Here is a 15,775-nt window from a genome sequence, read left to right as displayed (position 1 = left end):
ATTCTGCTTTTCCTGTGGAAGCCTCTGGATGATCATCTTGCCCATGGACCCTGTTCGTGGGTTTTGCGTATTACCTTTTTCTCAATAATGACAGCCCTCTCCTGGTGCCTAGGACTTTGCTAGCTGCTCTCAAACGTTCCTGGTGCTCACAACATACCTAAATTTCTGAAGGCCACTTGTTTCTGAATCCCACCATAGTTGTAGATACCAGATATCCTACCCAGCATCCACTCCTCACCCATGCCAACAAAGCATCCTCTGCCAGATAGCCCATATGCCTCAGGGGAAGCAGAGAGCTACTCCAACTCCAGGGATTGGCCTAACTAATTCAAAGGAAATCTCTTCCTCCTTGCTAGGGATTGGTTTAAGAATGAGTCATTGAGGATTGAGGATTGACTTGCTAGGGGCTTCTGGGAAAGTGTTTCCTTGCTCTGCTGGCAGACCATCCAGAAGGGACATTCTCACTTGTCCTCTGGAAATTATCATATCCATATGTTATGCCCGGGACTGGTTAATCACCTCATCACCAGTCTCGAGATAATGCTGGTATGTAGTAGAAGACAGAATGAAGAAAATCACACAGAAATGGAGCCAAAACCACTGGATAAAGTCAACGCTGAAGTCAGCCCCGCTTCTGAGTTCTTGTTATATGACTGAATGAAATCCCTTTTGGTTTAAATCTGTTGTGTTGGGCTTTTCTACTATTATGGCTGAAAGCATCCTGGCTGATGGACTGTTTTCCACACACTTCTCAGAACTCAGATTTCTTTAGGTGAAACACATCCCTCACTTTTGCAGTGCTCAACACTAGTCTTTTAATCAGGCCAATATCCCACTGCACCTATATTCTCTGCAGAATTGACCTTTCTTAACAGGTGGGTGTATGTTCAATACCTGCTGTTCAATACCTCAGGAAGCAAATCTCATTCTAAGTTTCAACCCTTCCCAGTCACTTGAGCCCTGCTATACAACAGTTTGAAGGGAACTCATGTAAAAGTACATATTACAACTGCTGGGAATTCCAACTCAGTGTGAGGACCTTAGGCAAATACTTTTAGAATATATAGAGCTACAAAAAGTGACAACTTCTTCAAATCCAGTCTTACAAATATAATATTTAAAGTGAGAATAGTAGGCATAAATTCTAAAGATAAATGAGAAAATCTCTCTAACAAGTAATGGCATTAAGTATATATTTGGCAAGATGGCAATCAAATTACAAAAAAAAAAAAGTCTTCCTTGAAAGTAGCTATCAGAAAGTAACATCACTGAGATTATAAATACATATATATGCTTATATACACATCTATAGAATGATCTTTTTGTAAATATTTTTCTATAATATTCATTGACCACTTTGCTCTGAACGATCAAAGTGCACTTCCTGTTTGGAAACATAATGTTGAAAATGTGATTTTTATTCACATTTCCATTTTCGTAAATGGGGTTAAGAGTCTCAGAAAATGCTTAACTGAGCTGGCGAAAAGAAAGTTTGTTGCTTATTGGCCACGCTCCTAGCAGAAGTCCTTCCCACTCCCTCTCTGCGTTTCTATCCATAGAGGCATCTTGCTCTGATGAGCACTCATAAAACAGTGACTGCACAGATAGTCCTTGCCCTAGTTTAGCCAGATGCCATCATGCATTAAATCCTTCCAGGAGTAGGGTGGGTTTTCACTTTAAAGTGAAGCTTTTTTTTTGCAAACAATGAAAAAGTAGCATAACTTTATGGGGGGAAAATTTCATTTGCATCCCAAACACAGGTAAATATTACAGGGATAAGCTACATGTAATAGTGATGGGAACACAGTTTTTTGAATGACTTGGGTTCAAATCCTGATGCTTCACTTACCAGTTAAGTGAGCTTGAGTGGACTCAAGTTGATGACTTAAGCTTCTGGCTCAGTGTTATCACCCATACTATGGTGATGATAACAGATAAATGGAGAGCATGATATTTAACGTACATAAAGAATAGGACACAACCCCTGGCACAGAGTAACATTCAATCAATAGTAGCTATTTTTTTAGTTCATTATTTTTTTCATCCATAATAAGAACCAATGCCATCAGCAGGATAAATTACCTTGTGAAACAAACCTAGTGTTTTAGTTGTCACCACATCCCCATCTGTGCTGTCATCCTGTCTTTCAGTGTCTACTCCCTCACCCAGACCCTAGCCCTGGCCACTCGTTTTGGCCAATCTCAATGTCAAGAACTGCCCCTCACACTGTTCTCCATAGCAGTATATATTTACATGCCATTCTCTCCAACAGTCCTGCTTCCGGTTTCTCTGATAAGGAATATAATTTTTTATTTTTATTACAGTGCCACTTCTTTAGTTAAGTGGGCATGTGTACCCTCCTATTTGAAACATTTAAAAATCACTGGTCTTAGGACCTTGCATTTCCCAACTTCCCTCTTCTGCCCACTCCCCACCATTACTGGCACCACAGGCAAGCACTTTGCCTATGCCAGGCCCACTCCCACTTACTTTGAACACTCAGCCAGTTCTTAAGTTCTTTGACAAATATTTCCCTGATCTAAGCACTCTAGCAAGGTTGGATGGCTAGGGTGACTGGCTTCCACAGGGCCCTACATTTACTTATCTCACAACCCTCATCACATTGGATTGTCATTGTACTTTTCACATCCAACTCTTTTGACGCAACTATGAGCTCCTCAAGAACAGGGACCATGGATTATGTGCTCTGTAGGCCCAGAGCTCACCATGGTGCCAAGCAGGTTTTAGTTCTTAATAAATCTGTATTAAATGGATGGGTAATAGATGGACTTTGATATAAAAATAGAAAAATATGATCAAATATGTTTTCTAATTCACTAATTATTACCTTTGTCAAACAACTCAAATAGGTAATTTTTATCATTATATCATTTGTTATTGAGGTATAATTTTCATGTAATAAAATATAACAGATATTAAGTTTACAGTTCCATGAATACTGACAAATACACTGATGTAACAGAATTAAAGACCCCAAAATAGGGTTTGGCTTTTTACAAAGGTGCCAAGAAAATTCAACAGGGAAAGAAAATATTTTCAGCAAATGATGCTAAAACAATTGAACATATGGGTGAAAATGAACCCCAATTCTTAAAAATTAGACCACATTATACATAAAAATTAGAGATGAATTACAGTCCTAAAAGTAAAAAAATTAACTATAAAGATTTTTTTAAATATATAAAATTAAAAAATTTTTTATATATAAAAATATATAAAATAAAATCTTCATAAACTTGGACAAGACACAAAAAGCATTAATCACAAAGAAAAAAAAATCAATAAATTGTGTCTCGTCAAAATGTTTAATTTATTCATCAAAGGACACTATTAAGGAAATCATAAAGGGAAATGACTTTTCAGACTTCAAAAGCATGCAGGTTTTCTACAGGTACTCTCAGTAAATTTCAGCTGTCACTCTCAGACCTGATAACCCTTCATTCTAACTCCCTCTGTGAGTTGTAAATCCAGGCCCCCTGTCTTCCAGTCTTGCTCAAAACCCTTTTGGCTAAGGGCAACTGTTTTTTCCTTCCTTTGCCTTTGGAGATTAGAAGATAAAAGCACAATGGAAGATAAACTCTGTCATTCTCCCTGACTTCTTAAAACTCATGTTTGTCTCTCTTCCAGTCAAGTAAAAGGTAACACTTGGCAATCACATTTTTACACTACTATCTCCTCTAACTCATCTGACTATTTCACCTCCTTTGAAGATTCCTATATGAGAACAAAATGATTCATACCGACAGATTAAACCATTTTTAACTAACTATGCTCCATAAAAATCTGTCTTAAAGGAATATACATATTTCCTTTTGAATATTTTGCTAAAATAATCCTGAACATAAAAGAACTGTTTTTACACCAGAGTTAGTCCACACACAGTTTTAGCATGAGTGAAACTGAGTATTTTTATTTTAAAAATTGTGAAGATCAAAACAGATATTGTACGTGAAAGTACATTGTAAACTCCAACACACAAGAGACACATTCCAACTTCCAGAAATATGGCAGAGCAGATATTCTGAAAGGCTGTCATTCTAAATACAAGTAGATCCTGGATAAACTACAATAAGTAAACATTTTAATTAGTTGCTGGACTCTCCAGAAAGTTGAAGAAATCTGAAAGATAATTTTTTTGAAAGATAGCAAATTGAACCCAGTGCTAGGAAATTGCGCAGTAAGTAAATACGAAAGTGCTGCCCTGGTTAAAAATATTAACATTGCTAACATCAGATCTGCTACTGAGAAATGGAGCCTTGATCTTCGCTAAAGTGCTGAACCTGAGATCCCAGCATTATTCTGGCACCCTCAAACAGGACTAAAGTGTTTCCAGGTCACTAATGCTCCCCGGCTCCAGGGAGAGACAAAGGAAAATATTCTATGAAAAAACACATCGCTGTTACAGGCCCTCAGGAGTTCACACAAATTAAGGAAAACAAAATATGAGCTTACGATTAAAAGTTACAAAACTCACACAAGGAAATAAGCAAGCATGAGTGTATATCAACAGAAAAACAAAAATGTAGTTGGCACCCAAGGACTTACAATATTCTCAAAAGCAGGATTTAAAATAGCTATTATAAATGTCTAACAAAATAAAAGATAAAATTTTTAGCCTGTAGTCCCAGCTATTCAGGAGGCTGAGGCAGGAGAATCTCCTGAACCCGTGAGGCAGAGGTTGCAGTGAGCCAAGATCATGCCACTGCACTCCAGCCTGAGCGACAGAGCAACAGTCCGTCTCAAAATAAAATAAAATAAAATAAAATTTTTAAAGTGAACAAGTAACTAGAAGGTATAAAAATGACCTAATAGATTTTTTAAAGTCAAAATAACTTTTAGAGATTAAAATACAACAATTAATATGTAATCAATAGGTTAAATAGCAGGTTAGTCACAGCTGAAAAAAAAAATTATGAATTGAAACATGGAGCTGAAGAAACTACCTCAGATGAGATGAACCCTTAAGAGGTTAAGAGAGGTGGGCAAAAGAGTCACATGCATCCAGTGCACCAGAAGGAAACATTAGAGAGAATGGAGGAGAAGCAGTATTGAAGAGAACGTGGCTGAGAGCTTTCTAGAACTGATGAAAAACATGAATCTTCAGCAACATAAAGTACAACATATACTAAGCAAGAAAAATAAAATAAATTCAGACACATTGTGGTGAAAGTACAGACCACTAAAGACGATGAGATCTTAAAGGCATTCAAAAAGCAGGAAAACAGATCACCTACAAAGGAATCGCAAGCAGGTTTCTCAGCATCGACAATGGAAGCCTGAAGTTGGTGGAATAGTATCATCAAAATACTGAAAGAAAATGACAGTCAACCTGGAATTATGCCTGGTAATATTATCTTTCAGATAAACAAAACTAAGAGTGTACCGCCAACAGAACTTCAGCAAGGAACTTCTAGAAAACATACATCAGGTCTCAAGTGGTCTTCCTTTTAATCAAGACATGCATTCTCAATGAGGTGATGTCACTCCATAAAGAGAGAAAATCCATTCTTGGTAGGCAAAATAATCTTACTCTTTTTATGTATAAAACATAGATATACTTACACAGATACACAGTGAACCTGTGGTATTAAAATTGATTGATTCAGATGAGGGGGGCAATTAGGAAAAAAATAATCTAAAAGTTGCCTTGGAGGTGGAGCAATAATAAAAAAGCTGAGAAACACTGATCCAAAACAATCCACAAAAATTTATAATTAATAAGAGAGTTTACTCAAGTGGCTAAATTTAAGATCAATATATAAAAATCAATTGTATCTCAGTATGCTAGCAGAAAAACTTAGAAAATATAATTCAGAAAGATATAGTTTATAATAGAAACAAAAATATAAAGTGGGTATAAATATAACTATATACATAAACTTTATAAATAAATATATACAACTTTATTAAAAGTTTTAAGGTAACCCAGAAAAAAAACGGAGAGATAATTTATGTTTGTATTTAAGAAAGCTCAAAATCTTAACAATGTGAATTATCCCCAAAATGTTCTATGGCTTCACTGCGAATTCCAATCAAGATTTATAAAGAAACCTGGCTAGCTGATTCTAAAATGCATATTAAAGGGCAAAGTGTGCCAAGACATTCCTAAAAAAATAAATTTGGGGAAATTGTCTTATCAAATCTCATGGCTTCTCATAGACTATTGTACTGAAGATAGGGCAGCATTGGCACAGGAATCAAAAAAACTGATTAATGGAACAGAAACCCCAGAAACAGCCGCTGCATATGTGCGGGAACTGTTCTACCCCAGCGTCGCCAGCAAGAGCGCCCTTGCCTCTCATTGGTTCTCCTAGACCAATCACTGTGGCCTGCAGCACTGGGCATCTGATGCCTTAGGTGTCACAGCACCACCCCAAGGGCCAGAGACGATCAGTTTCAATTAAACCACAAGGACTGAGAATAGGGAAGAGGATACTTCCCAAAAGAAAATAAGTGCCCTAATAAACAGGAAAGGGAAACGGATGCCAAAAAATAATTGTCCACACATGCGGCAGACCAGTCCTCACAAAAGTGACACCCTTAGTGATGAGAGGACATGGATGTTGACACAAAGTATTCGTGCATGTAGATACAAAGTATTCAAGCATGGTCACACAGGCATGCAGACCTACACCCAAAGAGGGGGCTGTCGTGGCCTCGCCTCATCATCGTGCTTTGCTAACAGGGGCATACGTTAGTCCTATTCTTGGTCCCTAAATCAGCATCCGAAAAAGCATCTTTTTTAAAAAAAAAACCCAAGTCTCTGAATCAATATCCCCAAACATTTTTTCTCAAAAGAGTGAATTTTCTTCTTACTGCTTTATTGAAGCATTTCCCAGAGTATGTTCCATAGAATCCAAGTGCTTGGGATGCTACTGGGTATTTTACATTCTCTTAAATCCATTACTAAATAAGTCTGGGAACAGTTCACTTAAGTGTGATGTTTTAAGACTGCTGTATTACTAGACCCTAGAAGCTTTAATATGACAAATGGGCCTTGGAATCTTCTAGAATGGGACCCAGTACCTGAACTTCGAACACACACCCTTCCACCAGTGACCCAAATTGCCCTCCCTTCTCCAGATGATGATGGCCATCAAAAGTGGATCTTCTTTCTCTAGGGAACAGTTTCCTCTTGGATATTCCCTACATCAGAAGCACAGGAACATATTTAGAGTCGAGAGCTTAACCAGTGCCAGGCCACAGAGTCTGTCCATCCCAACAGCATTTTCCGCCCATCCCACTGTTCCTCAGGCCTCATTTTATCTGCCTGGAGCAACTGATGACAGAGTACAACTAGAGAGTTAGCTTTTTATTTTCTCTTTTTAACTTTTCTTTCATAGGATTGTATTATTTTTATAATAAAATTTTAAAGTATTTTTAAACTTAATCTTATTTTGATATTAAGAACTGTCTGTCCAAATAAACCTCCATAAAATTTCAGTAGCAGCCCCCTCAGGAATTATTGATTTGAGATAGAACACGGGATTAAATCCAAGGATCTGGATTCCAGTCCTGACTTCCGGCAGTGTGAACTTGTAGAGCTTCATTAACTCTTGAACCCTAGTTTTCCTGTCTGTAGAAAAGCATAGTGTTATGTACCTAAGGCACTGTTATAATTATGTTATCTGCATAAACACATTCAATCCTCACATCAACCCTAGGAATTTAGTATCCTCCTCAGCTAATTATTTCTTTTTACAGAAGAGAGACTGAGACACAGACAGGGTAAGTAACTTTGCCAAGATCACAAATCTAAGCAAGTAACCCAGCCTGGATTGGAACATAGAGAGCTGTTCTGAGCCTACACTCTTGACCACTATGTTTTACTTCTTCCTAACCAAAATACTATGCAAATTAAATAAGACTATGTGTCTTAGTCTGTTTTCTGTTTTTTATAAAAGAATACCTGAAACTGGGTAATTTATAAAGAAAAACAGTTACTTCTCAGCTTTGGAAGCTGAGAAGTTCAAGGTTGAGGGGCTGGACCTGGTGAGTCCCAAAGCAGCAGACTCTGAAGAATCCCAAAACAGCACAGGACATCACATGATGGGGGGCTTAGCATAATAGCTCAGGTATCTCTCTTCTTATAAAGTCACCAGCTCTATGCCCATGATAATCCGTTAACCCATTAATCCATGAATGCATCAATCCATCCATGAGGACAGGGCCCTCATGACTAGATCATCTCTTAAGGACCCCACCTCTCAATACTGCCACTTTGGGGATTAAGTTTCAATGTGAGTTCTGGAGGGGACAAACATTCAAACCGTGTGTATCAAGGGCTTTGCATTTCCCTACCAATTACAAGACTGTAAGTGCCTGGTGGGAGGAGACTATGTTTTTACCAATCTTGTATCCTCCTTGCTGGGTTTAGTCTCTGTCAATACAGAGTTAAAGTACTATCATATTGAGAGATATCTCAGTATCGAGTGGTTAGTAACAAGCCACTGCCTTAAGCCTCTCCTACAAGATTTCCCTGATCTCCCTAAATCCAGCAATTAAGAGCTAGTTCCTGGCATAGCAGGGGACTCCAGCCCTGCTCCAACAACTCCAGTAAATCTTCCACTTGGTAGGTGGGCACCTGAGCCTCCTGGGGTATAAATGTTTGGATTATCATCCTGCAGAAGAAATAACAGTAAGCATGTGTTGAGTGAATACAGCTCAAGAAACAAACCCCAAATCATGTCCTTGCTAAATGGTACATATGGAATTTGGACCCAGATCTGAGTCCAAAGCCCATGATCTGTGCCCCAGGAGGCAGAGCCCTCACAAGCATCAGCGTCTGAGACAGTTGAAGCCTGAGAGCCAAAGCAGAGCTTACTGTTTACTACAGGCTCAAGAATCTAGATGAAAATCCCAACTGCTTACCTGCCTTGCAAGTTCAGCCCATCATCCTGTCTCCCTGGCCCTGCTGCTACCTCTCTCTCCACACTCCAGCTGCAATGGCTTCTTTCTGCTCCTTGGCCACACGTGGTTTCTGCAGCTTGGAAAGCTCTTCCAGAAGATTCTCACTTTCTGGTTTCTCATCATTAATGTTACATCTGAAATGTCACCTCCTCAGAGACGCCTTCCCAGACCACCAGACCTAAGGCTACCATTCTCTCAGTCACCACATCCTTGTCACAATCATCTGAAATACTACCTTTTTTTCTTTTTTTTTACTTCTTTCCCACTCTCATGCATATTTAATGAGGCCAGGGACAAGGCTCTCTGCTGAATCCATAGTTCCTAGCACATTTCAGGACAAATGAATAAGGAACAAGTGTAGATATTCAGGAAGTGTTATCCAACTAGTTAAAGCAGGCCAAGGCCAGACAACTCTAAAATACAGCAAGAAAGACCCAAGGAAGCCTGATTCTCACAGAGATTTATCCACTGGCCAACATCAAGTGAGCAACAAGGCACTATCCTAGGTACTGGGGATTCATAGGGGAGCAAGAAGACAAAAACCCCCACCTTCATGGACTTTTTCCAATAAGGGAATCCAAGCAATAAATAAATACATGAATAAAATATATTACATAGCAGATGGTGAAAAGTGCTAAGGGAAAAAAAAAAGAGCAGAGTTAGGAAGTGTACGGGGTGGGGAAAGTATGGAATATTAAATAGGGTAGGGTCTGGGCACAGTGGCTCACACCTGTAATCCCAGCACTTTGGAAGGCCGAGGCAGGTTGATCACTTGAGGTCAGGAGTTTGAGACCAGCCTGACCAACATGGTGAAACCCCGTTTCTACTAAAAATACAAAAATTAGCCAGATGTGGTGGCGCATGCCCATAGTCCCAGCTACTTGGGAGACTGAAGCAGGAGAATTGCTTGAACCTTGGAGGTTGAGGTTACAGTGAGCTGAGATCATGCCATTGCACTCCAGCCTGGACAACAAGAGTGAAACTCTGTCTCAAATAAATAAATAAATAAATAAATAAAGTAGGCATTTAAAGAACTGAGGAAGCAGTGCATGGCAGAACTGAGGAAGAGCACTCTATGTAAAGGGAACAGGAAGCACAAAAACCTTGGTACAAATAGGCCTGGTGTTTTCTAGGAAAAGCTGCAAGGTCAGAGTGTCTAGGACAGGGTGAAAGGGAGAGTAGTAGAGGATTAGGACATAAAAGAAAGATAAGATGAGTGAAACAGAAGCCATTGGAAGGTTTTGAAGAGAAGAGAAACCTGTTCTGCTCTTGAAGCATAGAATAAGGGTGCAGGGGAAGAGAGCTGAGGCAGAGAGAGTAGTTCAGAGGCTACTGCATTGCAGTAATACAGGTGAGAGTGCCCAGAGTGATCAAGGTGGACGTGGAAAGAAGTGGTGGAATTCTGAGTATCTGAAGTCAGATTCTGAAGTTAGAGCCAACAGATGTAGAGAGAAAAAGAAGAGACATAAGCAACTGGCAGATACCTCGAACCTTTTTGCTAATGATGGTGCAGCATGGGATCAGGGAAGGCTAGACCTGTAGGTGGGGTAGAAGAGCAGGTAAAGAGAGGAAAATGAAACCGGGACTGTGGTCAAGGCCCTGAGAGGCCATGGGGAGACACGACAAGACCAGACAAGAGAAAAAAGGGATAGGAGGCATGGAGAAAGTCTCTCCAGCTGCCCCTGCCTCAGGGAATCTGCCTCAGAGAATCTCCAACACAACCTTTTGAGAAGACAAACACCCTTATAGGCAAGGCCAGCTTTCATGGGCATGAAACCTGTGAAGTCACACAGGGTCCCTACGTAAAAGGGATCCTGTGCTTAGTTTAACACTTTGCTATCACTGTCTTGAAATTCTCAACAATTTTAAGTGGCCCTGCATTTTCATTTTGCACTGAGTCCTGCAAACTATGCAGCCAGTCCTGCATAAATTCTCCACTACTTGCTGCCACATTTATAATGGAATTCTCCACGTGGGACATTTGTGCGAAATGCTGAGATGATACTGTTGGAACAGCCCTTGGATCTCCCAGGGAAGGAAATGCCATGTCTGCCTGTACTCTGAGCAGCACAGTGGTGACTCTGGGAGCATTAGCACACGGCCCTGGACCAAAAGAACTCATTGGCCTCTTTAAAGGAGAAAGGACAAGAACAACACAAACAATGTCTCTGGTGGAAAAATACAGCATTCCATCTTTCCATAGTTTATCTCTGCCCTCCAAAAACAGATGCATCAAAGAATGGTCCCAGCAACCAAGCTTGTCATTTTGATTGGTGCCAAAAATCGGGACCCAGTCATGGTCTTATGATTGATTCTGAGGTGCAGAAAGGAAAACATTAATATTGATTTATCTGTTCATTCTCTTTATTCACTGTTCATCCATTTACCCAGACTAGCCGTAGCAACTAGACACTAGAAAATTAAATTTAAAACAACTCCTCTATTCTAGGTAGACTCATTCCCCTTCCCCTGTTTCTAGGACTGTGGCTACAACAAGATTTTATTTTTTAAATATCATGCAACCCACTGAGAGGGGAAAGGGAGAACTCACAAAAATAATGTTGAAATAATGTAAACCAAAAAAACTGCAAGATTGACAGAATTTGCTCCTTTATGGATGACTGTTTTGGAACCATTGTGGACTATCTCAGAAAATCAGAAAAAAAGAGGCAATAGCAGCTTGTTAAATAGGTAGACACATCTTATAGCATCAGAATAATAAACACCCTTTGGTGCAGCGCAGCCATTCCACATCACAAAAACATGAGGCAGAGCCTCTTCCCCATGATCTACACTAAAATACAGAAACCTAGAGTGTTTACATTGATATTGAGGCATCTTTAATATAGAGCGAATCAACTAATAATTGAATATGTATCGATCACCTACTAGACACAAGTATTACAATCATATTACTGAAAAGGATTAGGCATAGCACCAAACTGAATTTTTCATAACTGCTCTGGTTCACATCTCTCATGATAGACAAGACATTGAATGGTTTTCAGCAATTACTGTCTCACGAACGTGTCCCTGCCACCCAACACCAAAGCTCCAAATGTAAGGCCCTTCATCACATCATACTCCTAAACCCTACAATGAAATGATGCTATGACTCTCTCTTCCCCCCTCTCCCTCTTTCTGTCACACACACACACACACACACACACACACACACGGCTGAAAAGTAGAAAGCGAAAACAAAAAGCCAGATACTAGGGAGAGGTAGACTATCAATACAATTGAGTACTAAGCAGTCATTCCAAATGGAAAGGAAGCAGAGGCACATACCTCCAACAGAGCATGAACCAGCATGTACCCAGATTATACTAGCATAAGCTGTAAGACTAATTCTGTGCAAGGGAAGGCACTGGAACCTCTTGCAATAAACTGTACAAATATCTCCTTGTGGCCACTTCACTCTGCATGAAAAGTGTGGTTACCTCTTAATGAGTCCATCAAGATGGAAACGTTCATTTATATAAACAGAAGACTGATTATCATTCTGAACAAAAAAAAAAAACAAGTGCCTTGGTCTGAGGCCAGTTAGATCTACCTAGTATCCACTAATGTAGTTCCCCCACTAGATTAGCTTCATTTCTTAGGAACCCATATTGGGGTTTGGGGATAAAACTCAGTAGCAGAGGGTCATTTTCCTTGCTTTGCTGCTGTGATGCATATCTCACTGTAGGTCAGATTTTTCCATTTCTCCTAAAACAAGATCCAAGAAACCCAATCATATCACTTGTTACTATAAGCAGTAAAAGAAAAAAAGACTATAAGAATTAACTTATTTGCTTGTAAGAATTAATTCCCTGTGGGTTAAAGTGACAAGCCAAGACAAAATCTGGCTTTACTTGGCAATTAACTAATGAGACTTGAATGTATACGAACGGATGTCCTTCCTCCAGCAGGTGTTTTTGGCATAGTGAATTAGCAACAGGAGATAAATTTTGTGTTTTTATGACTCAATTTTCAATGCATAACCTTGTTTTGAGATAATACAATTGATATACTAAAAAAAGACTTTCTTTCAGCCAGATCTGTACCTATGTTATTAAAATAAAAGGTTATATTAAAGGAAATTTATTTCCCCTTGCCACTCCTTTGTAATATATTAAGTACTTTGAAAGTCATTACTTTTTCTCTTCAAAAGAGAATTAAATTTAAGAGGGACGCTTATCTAAGTTCTTTTAGATTCGTAAAGTAATTCCCAAGGTAGGTCTGTATTCATTTCAAGTGAAAATTTTACTTAAACAGAGGCAGCCACATGATTAAAAACAAAGGTACTTTTAAATGCTTTAAAATTTACTTTGCAAATTAAAAAAAAAAAAAAAAAGTGTTTCTAGAAAAAATCTGACTTCCCCTGAGGTTGTTTCCAAAAACAACCCTCTGACCCAATGCTGACAATGCCCTTGCATATTGCAGCTCTGGAATCAGTTCTGTTTGCAAGACTACAGAGTAATCTTCTCCAAAACTGCAAATGGCACTGGAGAATGTTTCATTTTTTTAACTTAAAGGTGGCAGAACTATTGTTTTCCAGATGATACACAGTGTTACTTTTTAAAATAATGCACATTTAAGCTTGAGAACACATCCAACATCAGCTGGGGTCCATTGTTAAGTCACTGATATTTATTAGCATCTCTCTCCTTCCCTGGTTTTATGGTAAGACTTGCTTTTCAATACAGTAGAGCCAACATACTTCACAATGAAGAGTGTACATCATATCCACCAGAAGTGCCAGGCAAAGAGCATCTTCTTGTGGTATCCAGTTACAGACCTGTTTCTAGTTACTTTTATTAATTCAGATGGTAAATCAGCCTTGACAGATCATGAAGCAGTCCTTTCAGAGTTTTTCCAGAAACTAGAAACAAGAAATTGAATCAGTGGTCAGATTCTGACCAGAGCCACTGGGACCATTTTCTTTTGTAGATTATTTTCACCAAAACTTCAAGGAAGGGATGGTCCCTATCTCACAGAAAATGTTTCAAAGAGGGGAAAACAGAAAGCCATCAACTAAGTTTACTAAACTAATAACAAACTTGATAACAAGAGAAGTACAAGGAAATAAAAGACAATTATAGACCAATCTTAATTATTAACATAGATGGCAGAGTCCTATAACATTAACAAATCAAATCTGATAGTATATGTTTTAAATTATGTCATAATCATTTGAGGATCAGTTTACGAGGCAAAGAAAGTTCAGCCTCAGAAGATCTATTAAAATGTAACTCATATTAATGAAGTAAAGCAAAAAGAACCTCAATTGGTGCTGACAAATCATTTGTTAAAATTAAACACCCTCTTATGATTTTTAAATGCTCTTAGTGAACTCTGAATAGAAAAGAATTTTTTAACATGATAAAAATGTTTTCACCAAAAACAGAACAAACATCACTCATCATGATAAAAATTTAGAAACATTGCCATTAAAGTCAGAGATAAAATAAAGGTGCCTGCTCTCCCTGTTACTGTTCAACATTGTTGTGGAGTCCTACGCAATGCCGTGAGACAAGGGGTAGAAAAACAAAACATTTAGAAAGAAAGGCACTACATTGTTACTATTTGCAATTAATATTTTTTTTTCACTTATAAATGCAAGATAAGCTACAGACCAACTATTAGAAGCAATTAGGCTGGGCATGGTGGCTCCTGCTTATAATCCCAGCACTTTGGGAAGCCAAGGTGGGAGTTCAAGACCAGCCTGGGCAACATAGGGAGATCTCATATCTACAAAAAAATAAAAATAAATTGGCCAGGTGTGCTGGCACATACCTGTAGTCCCAGGCACTCGGGGGCCAAGGTGGCAGGATCACTTAAACCTGGAAGGTTGAGGCTACAGTGAGCTATGATAGCACCACTGCACTGCAGTCTAGGTGACAGAGTGAGACCCTATCTCAAAAAAAAAAGGAGGGGGGGGAACAAGAAAGATTTGCTGGCTACAAAATCATTATACTAAGATCGACAACATTCCTATAAACCAGCAATAGCAATTTTAAAATGCAATAGCGTGCGTGTGAACATATAATTCACTATAGTAGCAAAAAAAGTTAAAAAAAGGAATAGATCTAACAAAAGGTTTTAAGAGAAAATTATAAAATATTATGAAAAGACATACAAGAAAAAAATCTTGAATAAACAGGCTATACCTTGTTCATGGAAGGGAAACTGAATAAAGATGTAATGTTTTCCCAATATGATTGATTTGATTATAATCTTTGTAACAGAATAGAACTTAGCAAACTGATTCTTAAGTTTACATGGAAGAGTAAAATCCCTAGTCAATACAATTCTAAAAAAGAACAAGGGTAGCGATTCTGGCAGATACCAAGATATCATAAACTTTATAGTAATTAAAACAGTATGGCATTGGTGAAAAGACAAATGAACAGATTAATGAAACAGAATAGAAAGCCTGGAAACGTGGTATATGATAGAGATTGGCTTACATGGCAGAAGGGAAAGGATAAAATACTCAGTTAATAATGTCGGAAATTTTGGCTTTCTATCTAGAAAACAAAAATAAACAATAATGTTGCACTAAACATGAAAATGAATTCCCCAGATGAATCAAAGTTAAGAATGTGAAAATCAAAACTTATCTACAGAGGAAAATGAAGCAAAATTGGTCTCCTATTAAAGATGAAAAGACAAACGCATATTTTAGTCTTCACTTCCTCCTTAAATCTCAGTAAAATAACAATTAATGGCTTTCCTAGAACTAAAACCACAAAAACAAATAAAAAATAAACAGCAGCAGCAAAATTTGCAATCTGAAAAGCAGATGGGTGAGCAGTAACTTACCGAGCAGACCCAAGAAAGCCAGATTCTAAACTGG

Source organism: Piliocolobus tephrosceles, chromosome 2 (genome assembly GCF_002776525.5).
Source record: "Piliocolobus tephrosceles isolate RC106 chromosome 2, ASM277652v3, whole genome shotgun sequence".
NCBI lineage: Eukaryota > Metazoa > Chordata > Mammalia > Primates > Cercopithecidae > Piliocolobus > Piliocolobus tephrosceles.
The sequence above is the reverse complement of the archived record's forward strand: the minus strand, read 5'-3'. Positions refer to the sequence as shown.